Below are 12,766 nucleotides of genomic sequence, written 5' to 3'. Positions count from 1 at the left end.
CCATTCTTTCCTGCATGGCATCCTGTTCCTAGAATAAAAAATAACATTAAAGCATACATGGTGAATGGGAAAAAAAGACTTTTGTAATTTTAGCCTGGGAATTTTACTCCCATTAACAACAAAGAAAAGCATGCTTGAAGTTCTAAAAGAATGCAAATAGAACACCAACAAAATAAAAATTATTACTGTGTTAAACTGCCATACTGTGTCAACTAAAGGGGCCTTAAAAGCAAAACAGTAACATTTTTTAGTAAGATACAATATATACAATACACTTAAATGTCATATTACCTTTTCTTACATCAGCCAGACTGAAAGAAAAAATGTATTTGATAGAAAAAATTTATTTGATAGCAAAAAACATTATAAATATCTTCCTCCCTATTATTTTTACTGTTGCAAAGAATTCTATTTTCCTTTAAGATGATTATTAGATTGAGCTCACTGTAATTACAGTTTTCTCTCGTACACCACACCCTTACTAAATCTCACATGTCAAAGACTTGAATAAAGTGCCATTTTTACCACTGCAAGGGAAAAAAAATCCTATTTGTAACTTTATTGAAAAACTGTTATTTCCTGTATGTTATAATTATAACCTAACTTAAAAATACAATTGGCTCCTCTACAGAAAATATCATTTGATTTTAAAAATTTATTTTAAGTATTGGGATGGTCAAAAAGTTTATTTAAAAAAAAAGTTTATTTAGTTTTTCCCTATGATGGCTCTTGTAGTGCTTAGTTGTCTTTAACTTCATTTGAAACAATTTTGTTAGAATGTATTTTAACAGCTGTCATATCAGTGGCCATTTTAAAAAAACTTATCAAAATTGGTAAATTTTTTTAAATATATTTATTGATTATGCTATTATAGTTGTCCCATTCCCCCTCCCTCACTCCACTCCATCCTGCCCACCCCCTCCTTCCCACATTTCCTCCCTATAGTTCATGTCCATGGGTCATACTTGTAAATTCTTTGGCTTCTACATTTCCTACACTATTCTTACCCTCCCCCTGTCTATTTTCCACCTATCATCTATGCTACTTATTCTCTGTACCTTTCCCCCCCTCTCCCCCTCCCTCTCCCCTACTGACAACCCTCCATGTGATCTCCATCTCTATGGTTCTGTTCCTGTTCTAGTTGTTTGCCTAGTTTGCTCTTGTTTTTGTTTTAGGTGTGGTTGTTAATAACTGTGAGTTTGCTGTCATTTTTACTGTTCATATTTTTTATCTTCTTTTTCTTAGATAAATCCCTTTAACATTTCATATAATAAGGGCTTGGTGATGATAAACTCCTTTAACTTGACCTTATCTGAGAAACACTTTATCTGCCCTTCCATTCTAAATGATGGCTTTGCTGGATACAGTAATCTTGGATGTAGGTCCTTGCCTTTCATGACTTCGAATACTTCTTTCCAGCCCCTTCTTGCCTGTAAGGTCTCTTTGGAGAAATCAGCTGACAGTCTTATGGGAAGTCCTTTGTAGGTAACTGTGTCCTTTTCTCTTGCTGCTTCTAAGATTCTCTCCTTCTCTTTAATATTGGGTAATGTAATGTTGATGTGCCTTGGTGTGTTCCTCCTTGGGTCCAGCTTCTTTGGGACTCTCTGAGCTTCCTGGACTTCCTCGAAGTCTATTTCCTTTGCCAGACTAGGGAAGTTCTCCTTCATTATTTGTTCAGATAAGTTTACGATTTTTTGTTCTTCCTCTTCTCCTTCTGGCGCCCCTATAATTCAGAGGTTGGAACGTTCCAAGATGTCCTGGAGGTTCCTAAGCCTCTCCTCATTTTTCCAAATTCTTGTTTCTTCATTCTTTTCTGGTTGGATGTTTCTTTCTTCCTTCTGGTCCACACTGTTGGTTTGAGTCCCAGTTTCCTTCGCATCACTATTGGTTCCCTGTACATTCTCCTTTGTTTCTCTTAGCATAGGATTCGTTTTTCATCTGGTTTTCAAACAAATTCAACCAATTCTGTGAGCGTCTTGATAACCAGCATTTTGAACTGTGCATCTGATAGGTTGGCTATCTCTTCCTCGCTCAGTTGTATTTTTTCTGGAGCTTTGAAGTGTTCTGTCATTTGGGCCATTTTTTTTTTTTTTTGTCTTGGCACGTCTTTTACTTAAAGGGGCGGAGCCTTAGGTTTTCCTGGGGCGGGGCGGGGTAATGCTGGTTGCTGCACTGTGACGCTGTACGTGGGGGAGGGGCCGAGAGGGAGCAATGGCACCCACTCCACTCTCCACTGGACCTCAATCTTTCACTCTGCTACCCACAATCAAACCGGGCCCCTCTGGTGCTGGTTCCCGAGTGGGTGGGCTTGTGCACGCCCTAGGCCCCTGTGGGTCTCTCTGTCAACCTCTCCTGTGAGGCTGGGAGTCTCTCCTGCTGCTGCCCCAACCCCCACGGGCATTTTCAATCAGAGGTTTGAGGCTTTATTTTCCCGCGCTGGAGCCCTGGTTTGCGGGGTCTGCTTTTCTCCCCGCCATTCGTCAAGTTTATCTGTGCGTGAATGTGGGGCTGTGGGGTGCCACCCGCTGCTCTGCCTACCCCGTTCCCCGCCACTCTGAGTCCCGCCCTCTGGGTTTATCTGTGCGTGAATGTTGGGCTGCAGGGTCTGCTAGTGGTCAGACTGCCTGCCCCATTCGTCCCACACTCTGCCAGTCTTGGTCCCACCAGGGCAACGTGAGTCCTCTCCGCCCTGGTGCCCGTCTCCGCCCCTCCTACAGGTCTGGATGAATGTTTATTTTTTATTTCCTTGGTGTTGGACTTCCTTGCCGTTCAATTTTCTGTCAGTTCTGGTTGTAGGAGGCTCAGTGTGTCTACCTGTGCCGCCATCTTGGTTCTCAAAATTGGTAAACTTTTGTGCAGCTATTTTAATACTGAAGATGGAAGAACAGATGCAACATTTTCAGTGTATTATACTTTATTATTTCAAGAAAGGTAAAAACACAACAGAAACACACAAAAAAGATCTGTGCCGTATGTGGAGAAGGTGCTGTGACTGATCAAACATGTCAAAAGTGGTTTGCGAAGTTTCTTGATACTATTGACATTTTGTCCAAATAATTCTTTGCCATGGGGCTTTGTCTTAGGCACTGGAAAATGTTTAGCAGCACCTCTGGCCTCTACTGACTAGAAGCCAATAGCGGGAGATAGCCAGCACACTCAAAATATCCAAACAAGCAGCTATTGGTGAAAATAAAAAAATGTGTCCTCTATTTTATGGAAAAAAACTAAACGGACTTTTTGACCAACCCAATACTAACTGGATAAATACTCCAGTGGGAAGACTGTCATCTACAGATCCAGGGCTATCAGTACTATATTCAGCAATATCTCTATCCAAAGTTGCCACAAATAATGAAGCTCAAGCAGTGAGACCAGGAGGTAGGATACCCCTCAAGTAAGATTCTGGTACCCTTGTCCCAGCTGGTGTGGCTCAGTAGACTGAGTGCTGGTCTGTGAACCAGAGTCTCCAGTTCAATTCCTAGACAGCAAATGCCTGGATTGTGGCCAGATCCCCAGTTGAGGGTGCTTGAGAGGCATCCACACATTGAAGTTTCTTCTCTCCTCTCTCCCCCACTTCCCCTCTCTCTAAAAATAAAGAAAATTTAAAACAAAGACTTTGGCGCACTACTGTTTTACTTATTTTTTAAATAATAAAATTTATTCAATACAATATGCAGGTTCATTACTTTTGTACCACCGTGAAGCCTAGTAGAAATAGCGAACTAAGCAAATTTTGCTATTGAATCAATAATCTGATCCTTAATTTACTTTTAGTTTTTCTTCCTTCAATTTCTAGAAACATAATCATCATCCACTTTAAATAGAGTATGTCACAGCTTCAAAGAAAAAGCTAGAACAAGGGTGTACAAACACTGAAGAAATCAGAAATCCATTCATCACTAAATTGAGAAAAATTACTGGGAATGAGGTAGTATTAGAACAACTATATACTGAATAGAAATTACAGGAGGTATGTGGTTAATATTATTAAACATATGAAGGGAATCTGAAAATTAACAAAGCTAGTGATTTTGGGTTGTTTTGAATTATGGAGAATTTTTACTTTTTCTTTGTATACTACATTATATTTCTTTTTTATTTCTGCAACCATCAGGCCCAAATAGTTTTACAGGTGATTTCCCAACTCAAAAAAATCTGTAGTTGGTAACTAAGACATTATTGTAAGTTACATGGGCTTAATTGTGTAAAAAAAAAAAACAAAACAAAAAACCTTCTATCTATCAAAAGCCAAAACTGTGACAAATTAAAATAGAAATAAAAAACACAATTACTGTTGAAGAATGCATCGTATCAATGATATCAATCAAGCAGACTTTAAAAACAGAACATTGAGTACTTTCACACAATTTTCGACCCTTTTCATCTAACTGCACATATAAATTACTAAAATTCTGCAGCACACCATAAAATACATTATATTTTTGGACAACCTGACCAAAAAAAAAAAAAAAAAAAGGCAAAACAAAACAAAAAACAGGTGTCATTTTGATTCATTCACACCAGACAGCTATTGTTGTGTTGACTATTATTTCTTTATTTGAAAATCTAAGGGAAAAGAGGTCAGTGCCCCTGACTAAACAGGCACTGCACGTTTTAAAAGTTTTTGTGGCACACCAGTTGAAAACTGCTGTTTTAATATATTAATGGCATTAATTTATATGATTGGGGTGAAAGCCAAAATCCTTAGTGACTGGCTGACCAGGACAGAAATCAATGCAATCAGAATGCAACCAGCCCGGACACCCTCACCAGCTATAGGTCTAGAAACAGTGAAAGGTGGTTAGGATGATCCTTAGGAAAATTATCACTCCTCTCTTCAAGGCAACCACCTCAGAGGAGGTCATTACAGGTTCCTCAGACAAGGAGAGATGAAACCTCCTTGGGGAGGGTCAAGCTTAACCTGCTGCTAACAAAGCTAGTAATTTTAAACATGCACAAGAAATCTCAAATATGAAAATTATACACAGAATCAAATTTAGATGTCTACAAACAAGCCATTAAGTTAGAATTACTAATAAATTGGTCACAGTAGCACTCTGGTGTCTTGTTGCCTTACCAGCTCCACATCCTCTGAGAGTGTGGGTATGCATCTCTTTTAACCTTGGGAAATTTTAAAAAGATAATTCACATGACAATAATTTGCTAATTTATTCAAAAAGAAATGACCAGGTGGAAATTTTCTGAGAACCAAATATGCTAATAACATAATAGGGTTGAAAAGTTCTCACTTGATATTTCCTGACTGTTTAAATTAACATGATGCATATTTAGTTATGAAAACACACTTACACAATTATTCCATTCCCTCATCTCGACAATTTTGGGGACCAATGACTTTTAAGGACCACTCTTCCACAATTATAATCCTACCAGAAACGAATAAGTGAATTTATAACCATTTTTTTAAATACCAAAGCTAGTTTCCATGGACTAGAGGTGACCCAAATATACCATGTGTATGAGGAGGAAAGTATTGGTACAAATCTATAGTTTTTATCCATTAATACATAATACATCTTATTTTAGCCCCATGGCATCAGATAGTGTACAACGAAGAAATGGAACCACACAATAATTTCATCAGGAAAATCTCACATAAAGAATAATTACAGCCCTGACTGGTGTGGCTCAGAGGGCTGGGTGTCAGTGCATGAACCAAGAAGTCCCTGGTTCAATTCCTGGTCAGGGCACACCACATGCCTGGGTGTAGGCCAGATCCTCAGCTGTGGATGTGAAAGAAGTAACCAACCGATGTTTCTATCCAGATGTTTCTGTCCCTCTTTCTCCTTCCCCTCCCTTCTCTCTAAAAATAAATATTTTTTAAAAAAAGAATAATTACTATAGGGCAGCAATTTGAACCAGTGTGCCACAAGAATTTTTAAAACATACAATACCTGACTATTTAGTCAAGGGCACTGAATTCTTTTCTCTTAGATTGTCAAATAAAAAAAAAAAGACAATAGCCAAAACAACAAGAGCCATCCAGTGTGAATAAATCAAAATTATACCTATTCTTTTTGTCAGATCAGCAAAAAATGTATTTTTTAATATGCCACAGAATTTTAGTAATTAGTTTATATGTGCCATGAAATAAAAAAGGTTGAAAATCACTGCAATAGGGGAGTAACATATATAAACATGTAAAGAGAATTCTAAATTATACCGGAGGGGCTGAGTGACAGTATCCAAAGAAGAAACAAAGTTGGAAGAGGATCCTTCCCCAAAGCTAGGGTTTGGACCTTGTTGGTGAAGGTGTAGTTGCAGCCTACTGGATTTCAAAGTTGTTCTTCAGGTTGGCTTGGGCTGAAGAGGCTGGTAGGTGAGCATACAATGGAAGTTAGGACACCAAGAACCTGACTGTGGGCAGCACCTGCATGCATAGGAAAGGGCAGAGGGAAACAACCATCTGTGACACCACAGACATGCACGAGGAATTGTCGGGAGAAATGAGATGAGGTGGTCACTGAGTTGGGGCTGTGAGCTCACAGAATCTGTTTACTCTGCACTCACCTGGGGCAAAGGACCACTGGATGGCCTCATACTGGTGCCCCTTGCAACCATGCAGGGGGAGCAAGAAACAAAAAAGAGGCCCCTACCTTGGGTAAAGTTCCTCCAGCAACTTCTACTGACAAAGCTTAACCTCCTGCAATGAAGAAATGCCCAAAGGGTCAAGCTCCAACATTGAAGAGCAAGTAATAGAGTTGATTTTGAGCTGGGAGGGAATCTGATAACTGCTGCACTCATGCTCAAGGATCTTCATAACGAGTAAAGCATGACATAAACAATAAACTATAAATATGTATTACATTAAATTTGACTAAAAGACAGCATAAAAAAGTCTGATTGGGTCACTTCTGTCACTACTTCTGTCACTCTGAAAATGAGGAAAATAACTAAGGCAGTTATTTAACAAGATGAGGAATGACTCCAAAACACCCAGAATTTATTTATTAAAAAACTGTGTATTTATTCCTACATGTTTAAACTTCAGTCACCTTCAAAGTACTCTCCACTCGATGCAATATACCTATTGAGATGTTTTTCCCACTGCTCACAACGGTTTTTGAACTTGTTGATTTTGATGCCCTTTAGTGCTTCTGCTGGCTTTTGTTTCACCCTCAGCAAAGTGTTTCCCTTTGAGGTTTTTTTTTTTCATCCAGGGAAACTAAAAAAAAGTTGCAAGGGGTGAGATTGGTTGAATAGGGAGGGTGGGGCATGGGGGTCTTGCCATTTTTGGTCAAAAACTGCTGAATACTCAGTGCAGTGTGGGCGGGTGCACTGTGCACTTGTAAATCACTCATCATGAAATGGGCAAAGGTATTGAGTCTTCAAAAATTCACTGAACTGAAGCCAAATGCAGCCTCTCACAACACCACCAACTGGCTCACTGATACAGCTGGGTTCCTAGAACACTCCTCTAGCGGGGAAACCTGTACTACAAGGTGCCTGCCCTCCAGAAGATAATTCCAGGGGTTTTTTGGGGTCTCCCTCATACAGCTCAGAAACTTCAGGTACTCACAGCACTATAAATATTGGTTTACAAAAAGAATACACAATGAAGTACAGAGGGGGAAGCTTTTTCTATTAAATTTACCTAAAACTTTATTACTTAATAAACAGACTCAAATAACTGTAAGTTGAAATAGTATAGATGTGTATTAATATGTGTGTATGTGTGTGTATATATATATACATATGATTTATAATTAAACATTCCCATATTGAGGTTTGAAATTCAAATGTTCACTAGTAGGACACCCAATCAAAAGAAGTTCAAAGACCACTAACGTAGACAATGGCCCTACTTTTCCCCATGGATTTTAGGTACTTCTTCGCACCTAAAGAGGCCAAACACTTAACAAATGCAGATTTTTAAATTAATCCAATAAAATCAAGAATTGTACTTAGTTATTATATTTGGTGATTAGAAACTGACTTCAACAAGTTGCTCTGGTTGTAGTTCATATGTACTGACTACCCTTCAAAGACCCCCATATTACTCAAAAAATTCAAAACAAATTCCCTCTACTGCTAAAAAAAGAACCCTAATTAACACATTCCTTAGTAAGGCTATTACTCAAATTCTCCACTACAATGCTCATATTCACTGTCCTGCTTTCTGAAGTTTAGTTTCAAATGATTAAAATTTATTAATATAAATACCCTCTGTACCCTGTAAAACAAATTTCAACAACCAGCAACCTACATACTCCTTCCAGAAAGAAAAAGCGATGCTTTGGGGGGAGTTGGGTTTTGCTTGTTTTTAAAAAATTAAATCCTAGTTAATTGACTTGGGTAAGTTATTTTACTACTCTGTGCCTCAGCAGTCTGCATATAAATAGGGACAGTACCTACTGAAGAGGGTTGTTGAAGTATAATTGATTTTCTCTCTCCCCCTCCCCTTCTCTCATACACTTATGTTTGTTTTATAAAAACTATACATATTTTATCAACCTGAATCCTTGCCTGCCCTGAACATAGGTATCAATGTCAGAATTGAGAAGCAACAAGAATGGTCAAGAGAAACCTAATTTCAAAAAGTAATGGCCTCTTAATGAGCACAAAATTCACTCCTCCCTCTAATAATTAAAAACTACCTATTCAAGGAAAAAAGGGGAGACAATCATTCAACAAAATTTAATTACTTATGATTTAGTAAAATAAGGAATGGCTCTTTCTTTTAAGGAACTCCAATTTGTGGGGAGGGTATAAAGAGACAAACACAATCATAATACAGAGAAACTATGATAAAAGCCAGAAAACACACACAGGCGAATAAAAAAGGATAAGGAATATGCCATTAAATTCATTCAGGACTATAGGAAAGCCTCATGAAAAACATATTAATACCTAATAATCTTATCAAAGACTGAGGAAAAGAAATGTGCAGAAACGGAGTTGATAACACAAGGAAACACTAAAGGAGGAAGCTAAAGCCAAAGCAAAGGTGTGGGAATATCTATAAACTATACTATAAGAACAGACTGTAAAGGGCAAAGGCAACAAAGAAAATAAGAGATATGGCCGCCAATCAGCCATGTTGGCCCACTGGAAGTCCTTGATATAAGGATACCAGTGAGCTTAAATGTTATTTTTCATGGAATAACATTTTATGTGGCACTTACTTATGCGATGGGCACCGTGCTGATGTCTCATTTAATCCCCACAAACCTATGAAGTAGGTATTATCATTTAACAGGTTAAGAAACTAAGCCCATAGCTAGGAAATGGTAGCACTGGGATTTCAACTCATGGTGTCCAACCCAAAATCTGAACTCTTCAATACTGCACTGCCTTTTAAAGTCTTTAAGGACAGAATATAATATTCATTCTTTGAAAAGATAATTAGTAGATAATCTTAGTGACAATACAGTAGATTGGAGATAACAGAAAAGTACCTTCATTTAAAAAAAGTTTTTGTCGTATTTTCTTGTTGAAAGAAACTAAGTGGCCATTGATAACATACCAGATATAACCAGAGAAGGATACAGTAAACAGTGCAAGAAAAAAATGGACAGAACTTGGCAACTGGGCTGTGGAGATGAAAGGAGGGGGAGCTAAAATGGCTCAAGATCCCAAAATTTAAACTTTGAGGTGGGTGTGGGGGGGGCTGTCACCAATAACAGCAGGCTTTCTTTTTGGTGGAGGGTGGGGCAGTGGATCAGTTCAATTTCAGACATGTTTACTTATAAGTACCTACTGAACAGGGCATGGAAGAGTGGTTTGCAAATAAGAGCCAAGGGCTAAGAAAATGGTTTGCAAGTAGGAGCCAAGGGCTAAGAAAAGTGGTAACGTTTAAAAGAATGGACATCTGGAAATCCTGTCCAGAGTGACTGACAGAGGATGTTCAGAGTGTATAACTGCTGAAGATTAGTATTTAAAGCATGGATTATCAATCAGGGCATTATGATCCACTTGAGGGAGCCTTGTGTCAGGTGCCATAATTGTTGATGTTCACTAATGAAGAATGAAGAAAAAAAGAACACTGCCAAAATCTCACACACACACAGTGAAATTTTTAGTTTAGTCCTCTTAAATATATTAATAATAGCTAATAATTGCTGTGGACTTCCAGCAGGCAAAATAGTTACTGAAGAGATGAGATAATAGAAAATATATATTGGTCTCTGCCCCTGGTTTCTGACAAAGAGCTCCTTAAGCCCTTTAATTTCCTCAATGATAAGACCACTACAAGCATCTCTTGATCTAATATTTGTCTTTGACTTCATTCCTGACATATGACTCCTTAAACTCTTGTAAATCCCTAAGTGATAAGAGCACTTTTGTTCTATTGTGGGCCTGGAAGGCTCCTGGAGAGGGAAGGGGCTAGTCACCAGACCAAGTCATTATTAAAAGCTTGGAAGTTTGAGTCCCACCCCAAATCCTCCAGAGAGGGGAGAAGGGCTAGAAATGGAGTTAATAATTAATCATGCCTCCATAAGAATACCAACAGTGTGGGGTTCACAGAGCTTCCAGGAAGATGAACACTTCCACATGGAGAGGATGACACACCTCAACTCCACAGAGACAGAAGCTCCTGCCCTTGGTACTCTCCCAAACCTTGACCTATGTATCTCTTTATCCAGTTGCTTATATGTACTCTTTATCGTATCTTTTAATAAGCTGGTAAACATAAGGACAGTAAATCCATCTCCGAGTTCTGTGAGCCACTTTGGCAAACTAATCAAACTGAAGAGGAAGATGTGGGAACCTCAGATTTACAGCCCACCTGGTCAGAAGCATGAGTGATAACCTGAGTTTATGACTGGCCTCTGAAGTGACAGTGGGAAGGGGCAGTCATATGGGACTGAGTCCTTAACCTGTAAGATGTCTTGTCACTTCCAGTGACAGATGAATTAAATTATAGGTCACCCAGCTCATGTCAGAGACTTGCTTGTTGTTGCAGGACAAAGCCCTCATATATTTGGTGACCAGAAGTGTTTTGTGAGTAGTAAAGGAGACTCACAGGGAAAAAACTTACAATAGCAAAGAACTGAGTTTTCCCTTTAAATAAGACAACTAAGGAGCAGCCACAAAGGTAGTTATCAGGAGAGCAGTGTAAATAAATTGAAGGAAGATGAAATTAAGATGGGGTCACAAATATTTTTAAATGACAACAGGGTCTGAACTGGTAGCAACCTTAGCCTATAGCCTTGAGTCCAACATTGCCAGATCTTCTGATTTTCTAAGAAAGGCCAAACATCCTCATTTCAACATGAAAACATGATTTTTAAAATGCTGACAAGTAAATATTTTTAAAAACAGTATGTAGGCACATGAAGTAGTCGGAGCTTCTGGATTGCTACTTAAGTCTACAGTTAATAAAGTATTAAAGATATGCCAAGCAAGTGACCTTTAAAAGAACACTTACTTAAGTGTGGTGAGACATAAAGTCCAAACTGCAAGGAAAGGTAAGAAATGAAGGCAATAAATATGGTACCTTTCCAAAAAGTCTGGCAATAATGATTAGAAAACAAGAGTGAAAGAAAATATCTTTTAGAATAAGTCTCAAAAGTGGAGAGAAGGGATTAGGGAAAAGGGAGAAATCTGAAGACAGATGACCAAAGTGAGAGACACACACACACACACACACACACACAGCCCTATAGGCTAAAAGACCAGAGTGATGGAAAGAAAACTGACGAAGACAGAGGAAAGTGGATACGTTTTCTGAGGGAGTGAAGGATCAAGTGCACAGATAAAAAGATCCACTTTCCAGAGAACCACTTCTTCTTTAGAAACCCAAGGAAGAAAATGAAAGATCCAGAGAAAATGTAAGATGATGATAATTTGGGGGAATGTACATGCCTAGGCCTTCTTAATAAATTTTCAGAAAGAATTAAACATTAGCACTGGGTATATCTGTGGAACTGTTTGTGCCATAAGCTTCACTAGTACTTACCTGTATTTTGCTGTGTATAACGCACACTTTTTTTTGGTCCAAATTTTTGAGGGAAAAATAAGGGTGCATATTATACATGGGTATAATCCTGTGTATAATGCACACGAAACCATGAGTACACATTATACATGGCAAAATATGGTAGTATTTATTGTTCCTCTCATAAGGTACAATTTCTCCATTATACCATATTCATGTCAAGTGCTATGCTTCCAGAGAAATAAACCGATTTTAAATCGTAGGTACAATAAAATTAGTTTACTTAATGTACCTTAGTATGTAAGACAAGAATAAGCAGCACAACCAAGGTCTTTCAAAATTAAATATATGATTATGTCTCTAAAACAAACACATTTCATTATCTTTGGGAGAGTACACAGAAGGAAGCAGTAAAATGAGGAAAAAGAAGAAAAACCCCTGTTTAAGAAGAAAATGTCACACAAGAAGTATGCTTGAACTCCCTTTACATCCTCTAGCCATGATGCTGTTATATTCTAGATTAAGACTTCTCAAACTGTTCTGCAGAGGTAACTTTTCTGTTGTATACATCAAGCTATCAAATAAGATTTTGGGGGAAAGGGAGATCCCCTAATTTTTTAAAGTTTGAAAACTACTACCTACATGACAAGAAATTAGAGTACATTAATGTTCTTTTATGAGGGAAAATTTCAGATCTAGTCCTTTTAAATGCACTAATAGCTAACATTTACCGTGTATTTCCAGCCTTATGATATGCAAAGTGCTCAGCACTGTGTGGTAGTTGATGCTCCCTGCCCCAAACCTCAAGAAGCTCTTGTATAGATCTTGTGTTACTTAATGAAAAAAAATCTATGCTCTAAATTC

At 38.2% G+C, this 12,766-nt stretch overlaps 1 protein-coding gene across 4 annotated transcripts in view; it reads right to left on the bottom strand.

Annotated features, from left to right (window-relative positions):
• The window catches only part of ZNF292 (zinc finger protein 292), a 98,738-nt gene that overhangs the window by 73,233 nt on the left and 12,739 nt on the right, over positions 1-12,766 (bottom strand). The window lies entirely within an intron of this gene.

This window comes from Desmodus rotundus, chromosome 11 (genome assembly GCF_022682495.2).
Source record: "Desmodus rotundus isolate HL8 chromosome 11, HLdesRot8A.1, whole genome shotgun sequence".
In the NCBI taxonomy this organism is placed as follows: Eukaryota; Metazoa; Chordata; class Mammalia; order Chiroptera; family Phyllostomidae; genus Desmodus; species Desmodus rotundus.
The sequence above is the reverse complement of the archived record's forward strand: the minus strand, read 5'-3'. Positions and strand labels throughout refer to the sequence as shown.